We start from the raw sequence: 16,519 nt of genomic DNA, 5'->3' as shown, positions 1-16,519 counted from the left end.
ATGTATTTCTGTATTTTCAGTTTTACAAAGTAATCATTCGTTTAAATTCCCGTGCCATTGAGATTGAATTTTCCTTTCGTTTGGATTTTTGATATTTGTTAAAATGAAAACAGAATCTGCCTTACTTTGAATAAATCTTTGATACTCTAGGTCGAAGGGTCGTCTGAAAATAGATAGTTTTACGAGTATCAATTTCATGTGATGTCTGTGTTTAAAGGATTTTAAAATTTAAATTTTAGATTAACTTATACTAAAACTCGTATTGGTAGTTTATTTTTGTCTACATACAAATTGTTTCGATCTTGAGACGGTACCTATTTACAAAAGCGCGACATTAACCGGTCGGATTGACATTATCGACATGCGCATTATCAATTTATGACCGTTGATGATTTTCTGATTCCCGGATATCATTTTTTCTGAAGTTTTCCACTTGAATTGATTTAAGAAAGGACAATGGTACCGTTTCGCATTTCACTATAATTTTCTATTTACCGCTTCCTTCTTTAATTGTTTTTTTCTCCTATTCTTAAATTTCGAATAATTGAGCATATTCGTTGGTTCCAATTAAATTACGTACTTTTTTATATTACTGCTTTTATTGTTTGTTACGTAAGGTTCTTTTAACATTACAATATATCACTTTGAACAACATATAAGGGATGCGAACCATACTTTATTCCAGTGTCCTCTGACAAAAGAGAAGGAGAACTTCCTAAACAGCTTAATACAGGCAAGAATTCAACTCCCCACCCAAGTATTCTTTCTGATTCTAATTCTAGAATTGCGGTAATAATTTCTAAAACGATCAAGAAAAACGCGTTTAAACTCTTTTTTTCTCCTTTTTTATACTATTGATTTTTATTATCAAATATTTATTTTTATTATTTTGTTTGTTAACAAAAATTAAGACTTGACACCGACAGACAGAGTGTCTGCCAAATAATAAAAAAAATATCACTTCTAATCATGTAGGTACGTCATATTGTGACAGATTGTCATATAAAATGTGTTCTTAAAAAAAAATGTAAAAATATTTTTCAATTGAACCTTTTAAACCTCTTGGAAAAATAACTTGCTTTTTCCTTTTTACTGGCGGAAATTCATCCCTCAATAAAACGTGTACCACTAATTTTTCCTAGTTTTCCATTCTTCCTTTTAAGTTTTTTTGCATGTCTGACATAATCTACAATAGATTATTCATTTTCAATCTGATTAAAAATGGTTTTAAATTTAAATTCAGAATTGTTTACATTGATAGTTTTATATTAATGAAATGAATACTTATTAATGAGGTTTTATTGTTACGATTCGTTTTTCAATATTCTTAACATCAATGTGCTCTTTCTTCGATATCCATTGATCTACGCATGATTTCCTATCCCAAGAAAGACGGACATAATGATATGAAATGTATGACCATTTGTCTGGTTAAGTTTAACGTCCAAGCCCACGTTTTCTTCTCGTATACAAACTTTGTTTGTGTTGATATTCCACTAACGATCTGTCGGTGGTGTTTTCCTTGTGTTGGTGCTGACGCGGTGGACCAAAGAGAACCGCTGAAAAATAAACTCAGTGAGCATAGCGGGTGACCGACACGCATCTCTAGTCAAACTAAACTATTATTTTCAGAAGTACGTACCTCTATCGAAAGTGGTTTTCCAGCATCGAAAAAACGCCTGTATCTTAAATCCTCCATCTCGTCGGAAATAAACAATGGAAGACGCAAAATTCGGAAAAAAACATTATTTTCTTTGTTTTTTTTTTCAGTATACTTATATTTTATTTTTTCTACCCTGTTAAACAATGTTCGTGTGAAATGAAACATATGGATGAACATCTTGTGACATAATACAAATCTCTAACTGTTATTTTACGTCTCGTACTAATTGCTACATTTGGATTTTATGCATTATGTTCCCGAATGTATAGAAAAATTGTGTGCATTACGTAGATATGACCATCTTGTATTTATATATTATATTTTACGTTATAAATTATCATTGTAATAATATGCGCATGCACAGTTGTTTGTACATAGATAAGAGGATAAGCTAGGTAAACGCTATTAGCTTTGTTCACATTGAACGAAGTTGAGATTTTTCGTGAAACATACGTTTATTCATTTTGAAAATATTTTATGGACAGTTCATCGATGGATACTTACTTCAATTAAAATAATAAAAATTGTCCAAGTATTATTTCTTATAATACTAAGTATTGTTACTATATTCACAAATATTTCAATTTCATACTATTTTAGTGGGTCTAAGCAGCTTGTTATTTAAAATTGGTATCAAACTGTGGTAGAGTAGGTTCAAACCCAGACACTAACCACAGGACTATACCCCGATTGTTATGTTGTGTTATTTTTCTCGTATTAGGTAGAGTCTAAAAGATGATATTTGTAAGTAAAGGTGAAGAAGACATGAAAGAAATATCTGCCATATAATCAATGTGCCGACTTTAAAAGATTGATTTAAGAAGTCATATATATTTTAACTAGAATAACTCAATTTTAAATTATATTAATATTATCGTGTCAATATATCACGAATAACGTGGTATTTGTTGTTATTGTGATATTTAAAAAAATTATCTTTTCTGTTTTGTCAATGTTTTCTTGTATTCACGTATTTTAATGTGATTACTACTCAGCCAGATATTTCACCAACACCTTACGCGATCATTTTGTTCGATATTTACTGATAATATGCTCCAAATAAATAGCACACCATACTTTAAAACCACTGTGAAATTAACGACTCTTGAAACGCGTTCTGAAAAATCACGTCGTACGCTGATACTGAGCAGATTATGTTTGTTATTCCGTTTCGGAATCTCACTGTAACATTCAGACTTTTATCGTAAATCAGAACAGACCTTGAAATGTGCTCGGGACTGAAATATTATTGACATGTTTTGTTTGGACGCAGAGCACGTATTAAATTGATTTAGTCTGAACCTGAAATGAGATGATGAATGTATCCACCAATATGGTTGACACACCATTATCCCCAATAGTATTTGAGATAAAATAATAGAAGTAAATATTTTATTATTATGTCTCCCTCATATTTTATAGCATTGTTTGTTTAAAGTCTAGCCCTTCTCTGGGCCATTAGGCATTACCGTACATTACTTACTTTTTCTACTTACGAAAATAAATATCTAAGTGATGGTGCTGGGTTAAAATGATACATTATGCAGTGTATTTTTTACAACCCGTTATACACTATTGATATCAGAATTCAAGAAAATATTTCCATGTCAAATATTTTTCATCATTTTATCAAATTCAATTCTCATTTGTAATGAATTTACAATAAAATTGGTATCCTCATTTTTTTTGTTTTTATTGAAACTTCGTATGGTCAATAATTGATTAGTCACATTAAATATCGATGATAATCTGATTAATTGTCTTTCCAAATTTGTCCATTTTTAGTTTAGTATGTAATCTACTACTGAATAATTTGCTACTGAAATTACTTCGAGCGAACAAGTGTGTCATTCCAAAGATGAATCAAATATATTTTTCAATAAATTCTAATAGAACTTTATGAGTAACGATTCTTACAAAAAATCATATCGTCGATATTCGTACATAACAAAAATTATTTGGGCTAGAAATTCTGGCCTTTAGGGTGGAAAAGGTCAAAAGAATGTCGGCCCTATTTTAAAGTGACCCACAACTCGTCCTTTGTTGTTTTTAAGTGTTTACCAAAATCCCATGTCTGCGCTGCTCGGTGGGGAGTTAAGCTATAATAGTAATACGTACCTAATTGAATTTGCGCGACTTCCCACACAGTATTCTCATTCTGCCTCACGAAGCAGAGTTTTGGGCCGGTCTGGAGTAACCCGATTATGCCCGAGAACTAAAATCTGCAATGCGACCTCCTGCTGTCCTGTTCCCACCGAAAGGTGAAGAGTTCAATGTCGGTGAGGTAAAATTGTATCACTGATCCAATAAAATGCACGTCTCTAGAGACGTCGATTTTTTTAGATGCATAATAAGATCGCGGTTAGTGTCGCGGACTCTCGAGTCAGAGTTTCTCGGTTCGAACGCACGCTACCACAATTTGATACCTATTTATAATAATGAGCCGCTTATGTTCAAAGAAATACTCAGTATTTTTTTGTAAACAATAAAAACACAAATATTTATCTTTCTTCAAAAACATATTGATAAAATTTATATTTGAACTCGTGGATGGAAGCATGTATAGATTCCGAAACTAGTCGTATATAATACTCTAGTGCTATTTTTTTTATAATAACGTTTATTTACAATTGAATCACGTCTTACCACAAAGTGAATGCTGACACAACATAATGTTCGTAATATTATTTTTTACTTTGTATTTGTTCCATCTTATGCGAGTACAATCGACAAATTGTTGCATTGTTGTATAAAATACTGAAAATGATGATATTTTTCAGTACAACAATAAAACAAAACACATGCGTTTCATTTTTTGTCTTATACCTGATTTTGCACAATATCGTATTGTATAGGTACATAAATAAAACATAAGTTTATAAATTTAATATTTCGTCTCGTGTATTCCAACAGACTTTTAGCAACAAAAAAAAAGTTATGTGTTCGTAGGTACTCAGATACCATTTTTTAATTGAATTTTTACGTATCACTATTTCTTAAAATCTTTCGTGACACGTGTTTCGATGCGTTCCGCATCATTTTCAAACACCGTATGTGAAGATAAGTCTGTATTTTAGATTGTGTCTTTGGGACGTTGAAGGTTGAAGAGGGGTAACACCTGATTCTTATTATTATTTTTTTTTATTATTATTCATTATCAGTGGAAACAAAGACAATAGAGGAAAGCTTTAGTCATTCGCATATCTACACCTAGTTTTTTAAAAATTGGATAGATTTTACCACGAAGTGACTGCCGAATCAATGAATTAAACTCAGATACCTACCTCTGTATAACTTCTCTACAAATTATTTAGTTAATAATTTAGCAATTTTAAAAGGTTATTCATTTTTTTTTGCTAAAGCAGATCAAAAAGTAGTTAAAAAATCGAATCAATATATTCAACTGTAAAGTTATTAAAATATCGCTTCAATTCGTTTCGCTTTCTAGCGTCGATATGTTTATGTAACAATAGTTTAATAACCTGGGGAATCACCGATGTTCATGTTCTGATACGTGATTTGACGACGAAGGCACTGTGGTTCGCTTTAAATTTTCCGTCAAAGTTATTTGAAGTCCCCTGTCGATGTCGGGTCGCGGCGGGTGAAGGGTCAGACTGCACGGCCCGGGGGTGGGCCGGCCAGGTGATGCGTCTGGCCGCCATTACGCGTCACGCCGTCACGCATTCCGCGACGCGTGGGGTCCAATCGATACGTGGACCTGCTCATCCGACTCCTCGTCGATAGTGTCCTAATCCATTGTCCTGAAATCTGGGGGCCTTGGCAGCTGAACTGTATCTAATATACCAATTAAACTCGACAAAAGCATGCGATGCTCTATAATAACTCTGTCCCTATGTAATGTAAGAACTACAAAAATCGCATTAATTAATTTATGGTATTTTCTTCCGTAATCGTTAAGTGTGCATAAGTGGACTGGTCATAACTAACTAACTAACCATCACGCCGCTTCCCAGCAGGGGTGGGCAGAAAGAATAGAACGCCACACCACTCTGTCTTTGCAAACATTCTTCGCCTCTTCCACGTTCATGCATCTCCTCATACATACCCGCCGATTGTTACGACTCCTAACCTGACCACTTTCAAGTATTTCGCATACCTGATCGTGTCATGTTTTTCTCGGTCTTCCTCTGCTCCTTTTTCCACTTACATTCGCCTCATAAATTTGTTTAACCGTTCTTTCCTCACTCATTCGTTCTACATGTCCAAACCATATCAACACACCTTTCTTAATTTTATCGATAATGCTTATCTCAGCTTTGTATTCCTTCCTTATTTCACTATTCGCACATCTATCATACATCGTTTTGTCGCACATTTGTTTTTATCGGACTGGTCGTTGGTAGACTAAATTCAGATTTTCAGGACTCCAATTCTGTTGCATTGAAATGTCCTCAATTTTTAACACCTCTACAAAGATGAAAAAGAATATGGTCAAGGTATTTACAGAGCTTATGAACTATCATAGGCTGGTTTAGTGATCACATTACACATGTCCAACATATACTATTCTACCCGCATCCATTCACTATTCGAGAGCGTTATTCTATGAGCGTTGTTTCAATTAATGAAATAATTTTGCTGATAGAATGTATGTACATTAAAAAAAACTTAGTTAAGCATAAGCTTTCTTTGTTTGGAATCTAGACTATTATGATACTCGTACATACATCGCTCACTCCTTTCAAGAACGTCATAAATCAAAAAACTTGATTTTTCAGGAGAACGTTTTTAAAGTTTAAAAATATAACACAATGTATTAAAAATAAATGTCAAGCCACTTATTGAACTTTTTACTGTGCAGCAGATCTTTTTAGGTAAAACCTGAAGGTTTTTTTCTCCATTTGAAAAATATTTAATTTATTTAAAAAAATAATTAAACAATACGTACATTTTCTTCAAAATGCAAAAACAAAATTTTCTGCCCTGCAGCGGGTAAATATTAAGTTAAAAATATGCCTCCTTTGCTGGGATATGGCACATTTTCTGGGCATTCCGAAAACATGCACAACTGAAAATTGACGATTTTTGATTTATGACGTTCTTGAAAGGAGTGAGCGACATATGTAATGTTTGTTCTTATGTCGTTGCTATTTTATCAGTATCGTTTATGATTATATTCTCAATTACACGAGTTTCATTTATTTTATCAGGATTACTTGTTTTTTTTTGTAACAAAACTTCATCTACATTATCCGATTACAGAAACATGAAAAAAATATTCATATCGTAGGTCAAGTAAAAATAATTTTCCTTTTAGCAATTTGTTTGATGTCAAGATAATAATCGTTTGATGTTAAATTGGTATGGGAATTTTACGCAAGTATTAAAATAATTCATGTATTTTTTGCAATATTGAAATAATGTTTTTTGTTAATGCTTTAATATTAATCTGTATCCGGTCACGCGTTGCTGTGGCTCATTTCGGTCAAATGTAAAAGAAAGAAAAGAGATAGCACACTTATCTAATGTTTAATTTAATACTTTGAGTACACAATATTTTAGCAGCTGTCAAGAAAAACGCTTTTCAGTGTTGCGTGTGTTGCTTTTACGTTCAGCAGATGGCACTGCCATTGCGGAAAAACTATTTGAAAATAAGCATGTTTTTACCTGTCACAGGTAAAAACATGCTTAATGTCAAAATTTCAACGCCAACGGTGAACTACTTTGGGAGATTTAAGATTTTGAACAAACGAATATTAACATTTTTGTGTATATAGTTATTAGTTTGATTATATATTTCCATAAATTATATATTTGACTTTGTTATTTAATTTAATTAACCTTTTGTGTAGTATACCTTATAAATTTATTTATTTATTTATTTTATTTATTTATTTATTTATTTGTTTTTATAATACATAGATACATTCAATATACATATTCATTTCATATATACATTTATTATACGTATTACGGCTCTTTAGGCATGGCCTGTGTTGAGCCGAATACTAACATGGTAATACAATTTTTATTTTATTTTTTTTAATTTTTTTTTTTTTTTTTAATGATTAGATTATAAACATAACATACAGGAGATAAAAATAATTTATAGTTTAAGGTTTTTCAATGTGATAATTACACCTGGACTTTAATCAATTCATACTCAAATACTCGTATACTTTTGAGATCATTTAAATGTTGTTTCGCTACCGTATTTCAAATGTAAAAATAACACTCCTTTTTCTAAAAAATCGATCACTTCATATCTAAATTCTTAAGTATTAATTTATATATTTTATTTCACCTACTTTGTAACATATTATACGTACGTAATATTATAATGTTTGTTAATACTCGTATACTTTTGAGATCGTTTAAATGTTGTTTCGCTACCGTATTTCAAATGTAAAAATAACACTCCTTTTTCTAAAAAAAATCGATCACTTCATATCTAAATTCTTAAGTTTTAATTTATATATTTTATTTCACCTACTTTGTAACATATTATACGTACGTAATATTATAATGTTTGTTTACATTCTCGAAATCCAATACATACACAAAGAATTCGTTAAAGCTTTCTTCTCTTTCCTAAAAGCTTTGCGGAATATCCTTTTGGTTCGGGTGGAAGATAAAGAAAGTTATTTCGCAACATTGCATTTATTCTTTTGTGCCTGATCGATTATATACACTATACATCCCCTCTCACTACATATTATGGAAACAGACGAATCCCACTTGACCATTCTAATACCTTTGTATTGTCGGTATTTGGCGTGAATTAACCACAATTAAGAAGTGTACAATAACTTGAAATGCTTTCTCCACTACAAACATTTCTTTGTGCTTCGACACGTTTTTATATCTTTGCGATATTTCTTTTTTTTATATTTCTTTGACAAATTGAACATTAGACATTTGCATAGAAGAAAGTTGTTTGTGATATTGCCACATTATTTCGTTATTGTTATACTATAAATACTTTTATGACCATTATTATTTGTTGAAAATGTATGTGCTAATAATATCTATGCGTTAACATTTTCACGTTTCGTATGTGAAAATGAAAATAATTCTATTTTATGAAAAAAAAACGTTAACTGAAAGAAATACATAAAACATTTTTGACATCTCAACGTAGATGAAGAAGAATATGGAAGTCTGGTTATTTACAGGGCTTATGTCCGTCATAGACTTGGTTAAGTGATCACTTTTCGCACGTGTAGCATTCACCAATTCTACCCATGATTGATTAATCAACCACACCACTCAAATATTAGGAGCTGCTAGATATATTGATAATTCTCGTGATACATTACATTCACAACAGCCATCCATTTTGGAATACGGAAAGCTTTTATTAAGCAGAGACTCTTTTATTTGTATGTTAGGTCTGAATCCTTAATTAAATTACATACTGGAGACCCGCCTGAATTTTTTTTAACTGTTTTGTGAAGCTTATGATTAGCAGAAAATAAAATGATAAATTAATAAAAAATAAAAAATATAAAAATAAATAAATATTACACTCAAAATGTTGTACCCACATACATAAGACTTCGTTTTATGCGAATCTATGAATGTTTTTTTTTCCTTTGGTAATTTAATGTTGCTTGTATTCTCTTAATTAACTTTGTAATTTTTTCTCGTTTCTATTAATGGGTGAGACATTCAAAAGGTTAGGAATAATTTACACACGTATTTAATTGTATGAACCTAACAACATTTCTTAATAATTATGTAATTTTAACGGTTGTATCCTAATTACCATAAATCACTAGCGGGTTTCTTTTCTGAAGGTTTAAACATCGTAATTGCTTATTTTCCTCTTGTATTATGATCCACTATTGACCCGATAATATATTAATATCCTAATGCGTGATTTTAGGGCATCGCATTTGTTTTATTTTATCCCTCGGAACAGCCGATAGGGAATATTTTAATAGAAACATCAAAATGTGTGGGAAATCAGGAATTTTATATACCTACTTTTATGGAGCCGTCCGAAAGTACAAAGTTGAAATTTGTTAGCCATTCTTGAAGTTTTTTTACTTATTTTGTTTGGGAACTAGCTATACCTGGCTACGCGTTGCTGTGGCTCTGTCTGGTTGAATGGAAAATAATTAAAATAGATGCACACGTTTCTATTACGTATATTACAACACTTGTGAAGCCATGAAAATATTAAAAAAGTGTAGGTCAAAAAATGCAATCGAAAACATTGAAATTCTTATTATTCTTTGACATCTCAACAAATAACTCCCATAATTGGAAATAATCCAGATTTGTGAACAAGTATTTGGACACACTCAAAATATTATTGAAATTCTTAGTGACAGCAGCTGTCAAGAAGCACGCTGTCCTTCTTGAGCAATGTTGTAGTATCGCGTGACTTGGTGTTACGTTCAATAGGTGGCGCTGCCATTACGTTAAAAACCACTTAAAATGAAAGCATGCCGTATAAAATTCGAACCCAACGGTGTGTTAAAACTTTAAAGCAATCTGTGTACTTTCAGAGATTTAAGATTACGAACAAACGAACATTTTTATTTATATGCAGATATATTAAAACACGGGCGTATTTGAATGCAACGTTCAAAATCTCAAAACAATCGGTGAATAGCTTTAAATTTTCATGGATAAACAAGCACAAAACTGATCATACAGTCACTGCTCTATAGTGGTGATTTCAGAGATCAGGATTTTATACTAATGTAATCGGTTATTTCATTATTCGAATTCTTAATGTTAAATTAGGTAGTGCGTTCACCGTTAGTCGCGCAACGTGGAATAATTTAGCCGTATTTATTTATTTATTGTTTTAAGTATTTTCTCACGACCATAACGGCGTCATCACGCATTTCGTTCACACTTTGCCCTTCTTTTACCGTTTTACCTTTCTGCGTGCACGGCAGAGCCGCTAAAACTCGGCCTCTGAACAAGCGGCACTTACTCGGAAAATGTGCTTTGTGTCGAATGCAATTTTCTTTTTATATATTTGACGTCTCAACAAAGATGAAGAAGAAGTCCCAACAAAGATGGAAGTCTGGGCATTTACGGGGCTTACGTCCATCATAGGCTTGTTAAGTGATCACTTGACACACGTGTAACATTCACCAATTCTACCCATGATTGACAACTAAAATTCTTGGAAGTTCTATATATACGATCCAATTTCGAAACATTGTTCTTGAATAACTAGAATTTCACTATCATCTTTTATATTATTTATTGATTCGGCATTAACTGTGTGAAATGACATGTTGTTTTTTTTTTAATTATACACTGGTAATAAACCACTTAATGAGTTATATTTCATTAAACACGACTAGTTTCGAAAACTAACAGATGATTTTATCTACAGATGAAAAGTCAGTTTCACTTTTCACCTGTAGATGAAAACATCTGTTAGTTTTTAAACTAGTCGTGTTTAATGAAATAAAACTCATTGAGTGGTTTATCACAAGTGTTTAATTTTAAAAAAAGAATGAAAAAAGAGTCATTTCTAATACACAAGTATTAAAAAAAACAAAAACATTTGATCGCCCTTGTTAAAATGTACTTTATGTAAATTTTCTTATGCTTTTCCGTAAAAATTGAAAAATATCGATACCCCTTCATTTAGTGGAGGGTTTAAACTATTATATTCGGAGTGAGCAGCAAAAGATTTGTGTACAAGTATTTGGACACACTCAAAATGTTGTCAATTTTCTTTCGTTTGATCTTTATGCGATGCTTTTTCCTCGGTGCCGCCTGGCGTTCCCATCACCCAGATATGCCAGATTAGGGTCTTTGAGTCGATACGTTGGAAATCTTTTGTTTTCGTGAGCCGGTTGCCAACGCAATGCTGACGTACTAAACTCAGATCGTGTAACTAACGTTTTTTTTGTTGTTATTTTGATACTTTCGCATTCGGATATCGCAGAAATTTCACAAAAAAACTATTTAGGAAATCGTATCTGCTATATTGAAAATATAAGCTTTTTATCAGCTAAGGTAAATTAAAAGCATTTGCAAGAATCTGCCAGTTGATGTTGCCCGTCAATTGATAAATGCATTTGTAGTATCTAGAATCAATTACAATATAATATTTTTTTAGATGGGATTTGTATTTATTATTCACCTTGCTTATTATGTACAAGGCTTATAGATCAATTTGTGGATTTTGTTTCTTCTAGCTAAAAACATATTTTATTTTAAACTGTGTTGGGAACAGGAAGGATTTAATGCAATATGTTGTGGTATTTACCAAGTAAAACATAAATTAAAAAGGGATATATATTAATTACAACAATGTGACTGCTGACTCAATTAATGATCTCAATCCGATATTAATATTGCAATTGTACATACATTGTTGGTCTTATTTTGTGATTTTATTTAATTTTTTGTAAATACAATATTTAAGGTTCTTTTAACTTCTTCTCTTCGTTTTGACTAGTATCAATGTTTATTTTTTTTCCTAATTTCACATATGCAATGTAACTGATTTTTTTTATTATATATTGTTAGTTTTTGGGTAAGATATTCTATATATAAAATGAAATACGATGATCGTAGATCTATCACAGTACGCGAATAAAAAAAACACGGTTATTTTTACGCCAAGGTGCTTTGTTTTTTTTTACTGCCCTGCAAGTTTTATGAAATTATGAAATGGGTTATCGTTGTGGAATTTACAAGAATATTCTGGAAGGTTTATAGGCAGGTCCCTGTGGCAGTACAGGCTGTGGTATATAATTTAGGTGGGCATTCTTCCGCCCACGGCCGCCCACCCTTCTCCGCTTCACCGGTTGGCCGATCAGCTGATGTCGCGTGACGTTACTAGTGCGTGACATGCGTTGTCTATAACTCCACATTGATGCTTTTATACTTGAAGAATCGTTTTAAATGTATTCGTATTTTTCTTAATATAAACCTAAATTACGCCCATTTTCACCAAGAAAACTATCATTCGCACGAATGTTAAGAGTGAAAAATTTAAGAAGCCCAGTCAAACAATTTTTTTACACATATCTAATACACTCAAAGAAGTTTTCTGAAAGGAGAAAAATGATGTTCTGGGATTTACACGTTATACAGTGTGTCATTCGAACTCGATTGTTAATTATCGACTGTCAAAATTCAATCATGAGCAGAATTATCAATATTAATTATTGTACAAAGTGATCTCTTAAACCAGTCTATAACAGGTCGGAAGCCCTGTCATTGGTTGCCTCTGTTATATATCTATTAGGAGGTAAATACAGTTTTCGTGCAATATAGATTTCAACAAACGCAAACTATTGTCACACTTTAATTTTGATCTACTTATGGTACGAATTGTTTTATGCGCTATTGATTGTTACCAAATTGGGATACTAGCCATTCAAATGGGCCTATGAGTCGTAAAAGTTCTATCCACCATAAGAAAAACTTTAGAACAAGTACGGTCGAATAATTTAATATTCTTAAATTTCTCTAAGATACGTACATTTTTCTTACCTTACTGTAATACTGTCTTCTAAAAATCTACACCCTTTTCGGGGTATTTTGCAAACACCGCTGAAAGTGTTTCAGTAAGGGACATTTGTTCTTTACGAGGGTTTCCACTTCTCACGTTATTGGGAATCGTTTGGGAACAAATTTCATAATCAATGCAAACATTTCGGATTTTGTCCGTTTTCATACTGTTCATTTTATATCTGATCAAGTTTACTACCTCAGGATCAGGATTATTGTATTGTAACATGAATATGTAAATATTTCGACCCAATACGGGCTACTCTTAGTGAGACGAAGTACATGTTACTAGGCACAATGTATTTTAGTATGCTAATAAATTAAATAAATAATGATTTTATTTTCCTTACGTGACCTTTCACTAAAAAAACAACATTTCAAAACTTTCGAAATTTAATCAAGATTTTTTTTATTGATAAATTAACAAGTCTTTGCATTTACATGGCTTAAGACTTGTCATAGGCTGGTTTTATTGATCACTTTCCACACATTGTAAAATTCACTTTTTTCAATTTATTTGTGGAAATTAATATTTGTGCTTCATTTAAAAGTATATCGCGCATCCTTCGGCATCATCTATATTTGAATTTAGTTTAAAAAATATGTAATTACTGAAACTTTCGTGACACACTAAAAATATTGTGAAATCGATTGTAATCTAATTTTATATTGTATTTTATATCAATATGACCAAATTTTGCTATGTTAAATTAACATCTTAAAACTCAAAGTTGGTCCAAATGTTTCAGATAAATTTACCCGTGCTTTTTCGCATAGTTTGTTAGGCTTTACTACTTCAGGTATATTTTTGCCTTATTATCTAACACTATTATGTATATTTGTTCATAATTCTTTAATTTCACTGTATTTGTTATACACGTAATACTATACAGTAAGTATACTCGTATGAGGCATATCTACTATTTAAAAAAAAACTCGTGGCGTTTCACGATGTTTATGGGCTTAGCCCAATCCGACACCGCGTGCCATCTTCCTAAACTCACTTTCGTACGTACATAGATCGTTAATTCAAACCGGGTACAGAAACAGGCTTGACCGATTTTGACTCATCGAGTAACGTTAAAATTCAAATCTCGGGATGTTGTGTTCTTCGTACGAAGCTTTACCTTTTGCTCGGTTTTGAGTAGATCAGACCATACGTCGGCGCGCAGGCACTGCGGGTCCAACCGGGACTCGCGGCGCCTAGTAAACGGAGAGGAAATCTCGACAGTTTGTAAAAAGAGTCATATTGAAAGGGTGTTATTCTTGTCTGGTGGTTGTACATTTTTACTAAGTGCCGGATGCTTCACTGTGGCGCGTGCGCGCGTCTCGGGCATCAGCTGTGCTGCGGCAGTGCCCTCTCGGCCGCGCCGCAGTGAAGTTGCCGCGCTAAGCGCTAGTCTCGCGTCGCACCGAGAGACTGTCATACTGACGTTTCAGTGCCGGCATTCGAATTTCATAACATTGCGCCGATTTCAGGCGACACTCGTGTTTTCCGCATCCCTCCATTACACATATATATATACATACGCGACAGTGCTGTTATAGAAGCTTTACTAGATAGTTAGTATTTTTTCAGTGAAAGTTTTTTTGATGTTATTTATGCGGTTTTGGGAGAAAAGCTTTGTTTTTGTTGTTTTCCCGTCGGCGTGCTATCGAGTGGTGTTCTAATGTGTAAAGGCAACTAGCTGTAACTCAAGTTGTGGCTGTTTGGCGTAATACGACTCATTCTCGAAAGCATTCTTATAATTGGACTCTTGTCATATACAATCACAGATTTTTCTCTATCTCTTTCCTTTACCGATATATTAATTATCCAAGAAGCCGCAAAGTTGTATTAATTTGATACATGTATTGGCTAAAAACATCATTTTAAGTTAACTTTAAACTCGTTTATATCAAAACTCCTGTTTTTAACTTGCGGCTATTTGCCTTTGCACATTAATGTTGTGACATCTAGTCTCCGCTGTATTGTTCGACTCCCGAGGCATGCGGCACGACCGTTGTTTCGCTTCATTGTCGGAGATAATTATATCCACGAACCGTGATTGCGTGATATTCGACAATCGCGAAGACGGCTATTTCGATCGCTCGCCCGAGGCCAGTGGCCCTTGTAACCACATCTCGAAACTTTCTTACGATGTAATCTTCTTAAAAAAGTGCAACTCCCGCGAAGCTCGCCCCTCCGCGGCTCTCCAGCCCAACCTCTAGTGGCTACATTGCGCTCGGACTACACAACAAACAGACCGTTATAACGAATGTTTCGCTTTGTTTATAGTTCACGTAATTGAAAAAAATACGTACAATTAGCCAAGTCTATAAAAATAGCGAGAAAATTACGCTTAAAGCTCTCTCCTGCGTCGTGGAAGTTGCTACGCAATATGAGCTTTTAACTGCTGGCGTCTCGCGGATGTTTGTTGATTTAACGTTGAAACGTAGTAAGAATATTTTAATTGCAAGGAAATGCTTTATATGCATCCGATCGGGTATTTTCTTATTCATTGAAATATTGAATTTGAAAAATTAATGTTTATTAGCGATAACTAAAAAAAATATTTATGAAACTAACTTATATTTTAGTGAAATGCATTTTCATGCTTCGTATTATAAATATGTTGCTGCCCCATGCAAGATTAAGCGTATTTCGATAACATGTTTTGGGAGGTTGGGATACGTAAAGTGCATCTTTGCAAAGATTTTTCTTTATTTTATTTTTCAACCAACATATGTCGATTTATTTATTGATTTGGCGTTTAATGTGTAGATTTATATATGCACAACGTTAAGGTTGAAATAAAACGTTTAATATACATCACGGTGTTTGAAAATGATGCGGAATGCATCGAAACACGTGTCACAGTAGATTTTAAGAAATAGTGGTATTTACTAAGTAAAACATTAATTAAAAATTAATATAAATGAATTCTTGGTTTATGTGTATTTCAGTCATACATATTATGTTAAACAGATTGCTGAAAGATACCTCATTATTGAAATAGATCAACGTTTTAAAGCGGTTGTATCGTGGTTAACAAGTTGATAAGGCGGCCATATCGTGGCAAACATAATAAATAATGGTGATATATCGTGGTAAACAATGTAAATAAAAATATATTTATTTTAATCTTGTTCTCTAATCAAACAATGAAATTACCTACATAACTCGTAAACGGAAAACGTCTTATCTTTCTGTAGTTACTTCGGTATTTCCTTGCCCTACATATTGTTTATCTATATACCGTGTTATTTGGGAGGGAATAAATATTTTGTAGCTGATCGACGTGCCCTAAATAAAATACTCCCTGTGCAATACTCTCCTGGAGAAAGTTTGGAATATGTTTTCGTTGTTTGTTTTTTTAAATATATTTTATTCATTTAAACAGGAGAAAATTT

At 32.6% G+C, this 16,519-nt stretch overlaps 1 protein-coding gene across 4 annotated transcripts in view; it reads left to right on the top strand.

Annotated features, from left to right (window-relative positions):
• Nucleotides 1–16,519, top strand: part of Mob2 (MOB kinase activator 2) — a 223,189-nt gene that overhangs the window by 78,507 nt on the left and 128,163 nt on the right. The window contains exon 1 of one of the 4 annotated variants that reach the window (XM_088269688.1): nucleotides 14,479–14,689. The exons of 2 other annotated variants lie outside the window; for them this stretch is intronic. The gene's annotated coding sequence lies outside the window, so the exon portion shown is untranslated. Of the gene's footprint in view, nucleotides 1–14,478; nucleotides 14,705–16,519 lie in introns of those variants that run through there. One more of the 4 variants, XM_088269689.1, reaches the window with a different exon arrangement.

Source organism: Brachycentrus maculatus, unplaced genomic scaffold, assembly GCF_059751285.1.
Source record: "Brachycentrus maculatus isolate JH-2025_06_01 unplaced genomic scaffold, ASM5975128v1 h1tg000361l, whole genome shotgun sequence".
Classification (NCBI taxonomy): Eukaryota; Metazoa; Arthropoda; class Insecta; order Trichoptera; family Brachycentridae; genus Brachycentrus; species Brachycentrus maculatus.
This window is presented reverse-complemented; position numbering and strand designations above follow the sequence as displayed.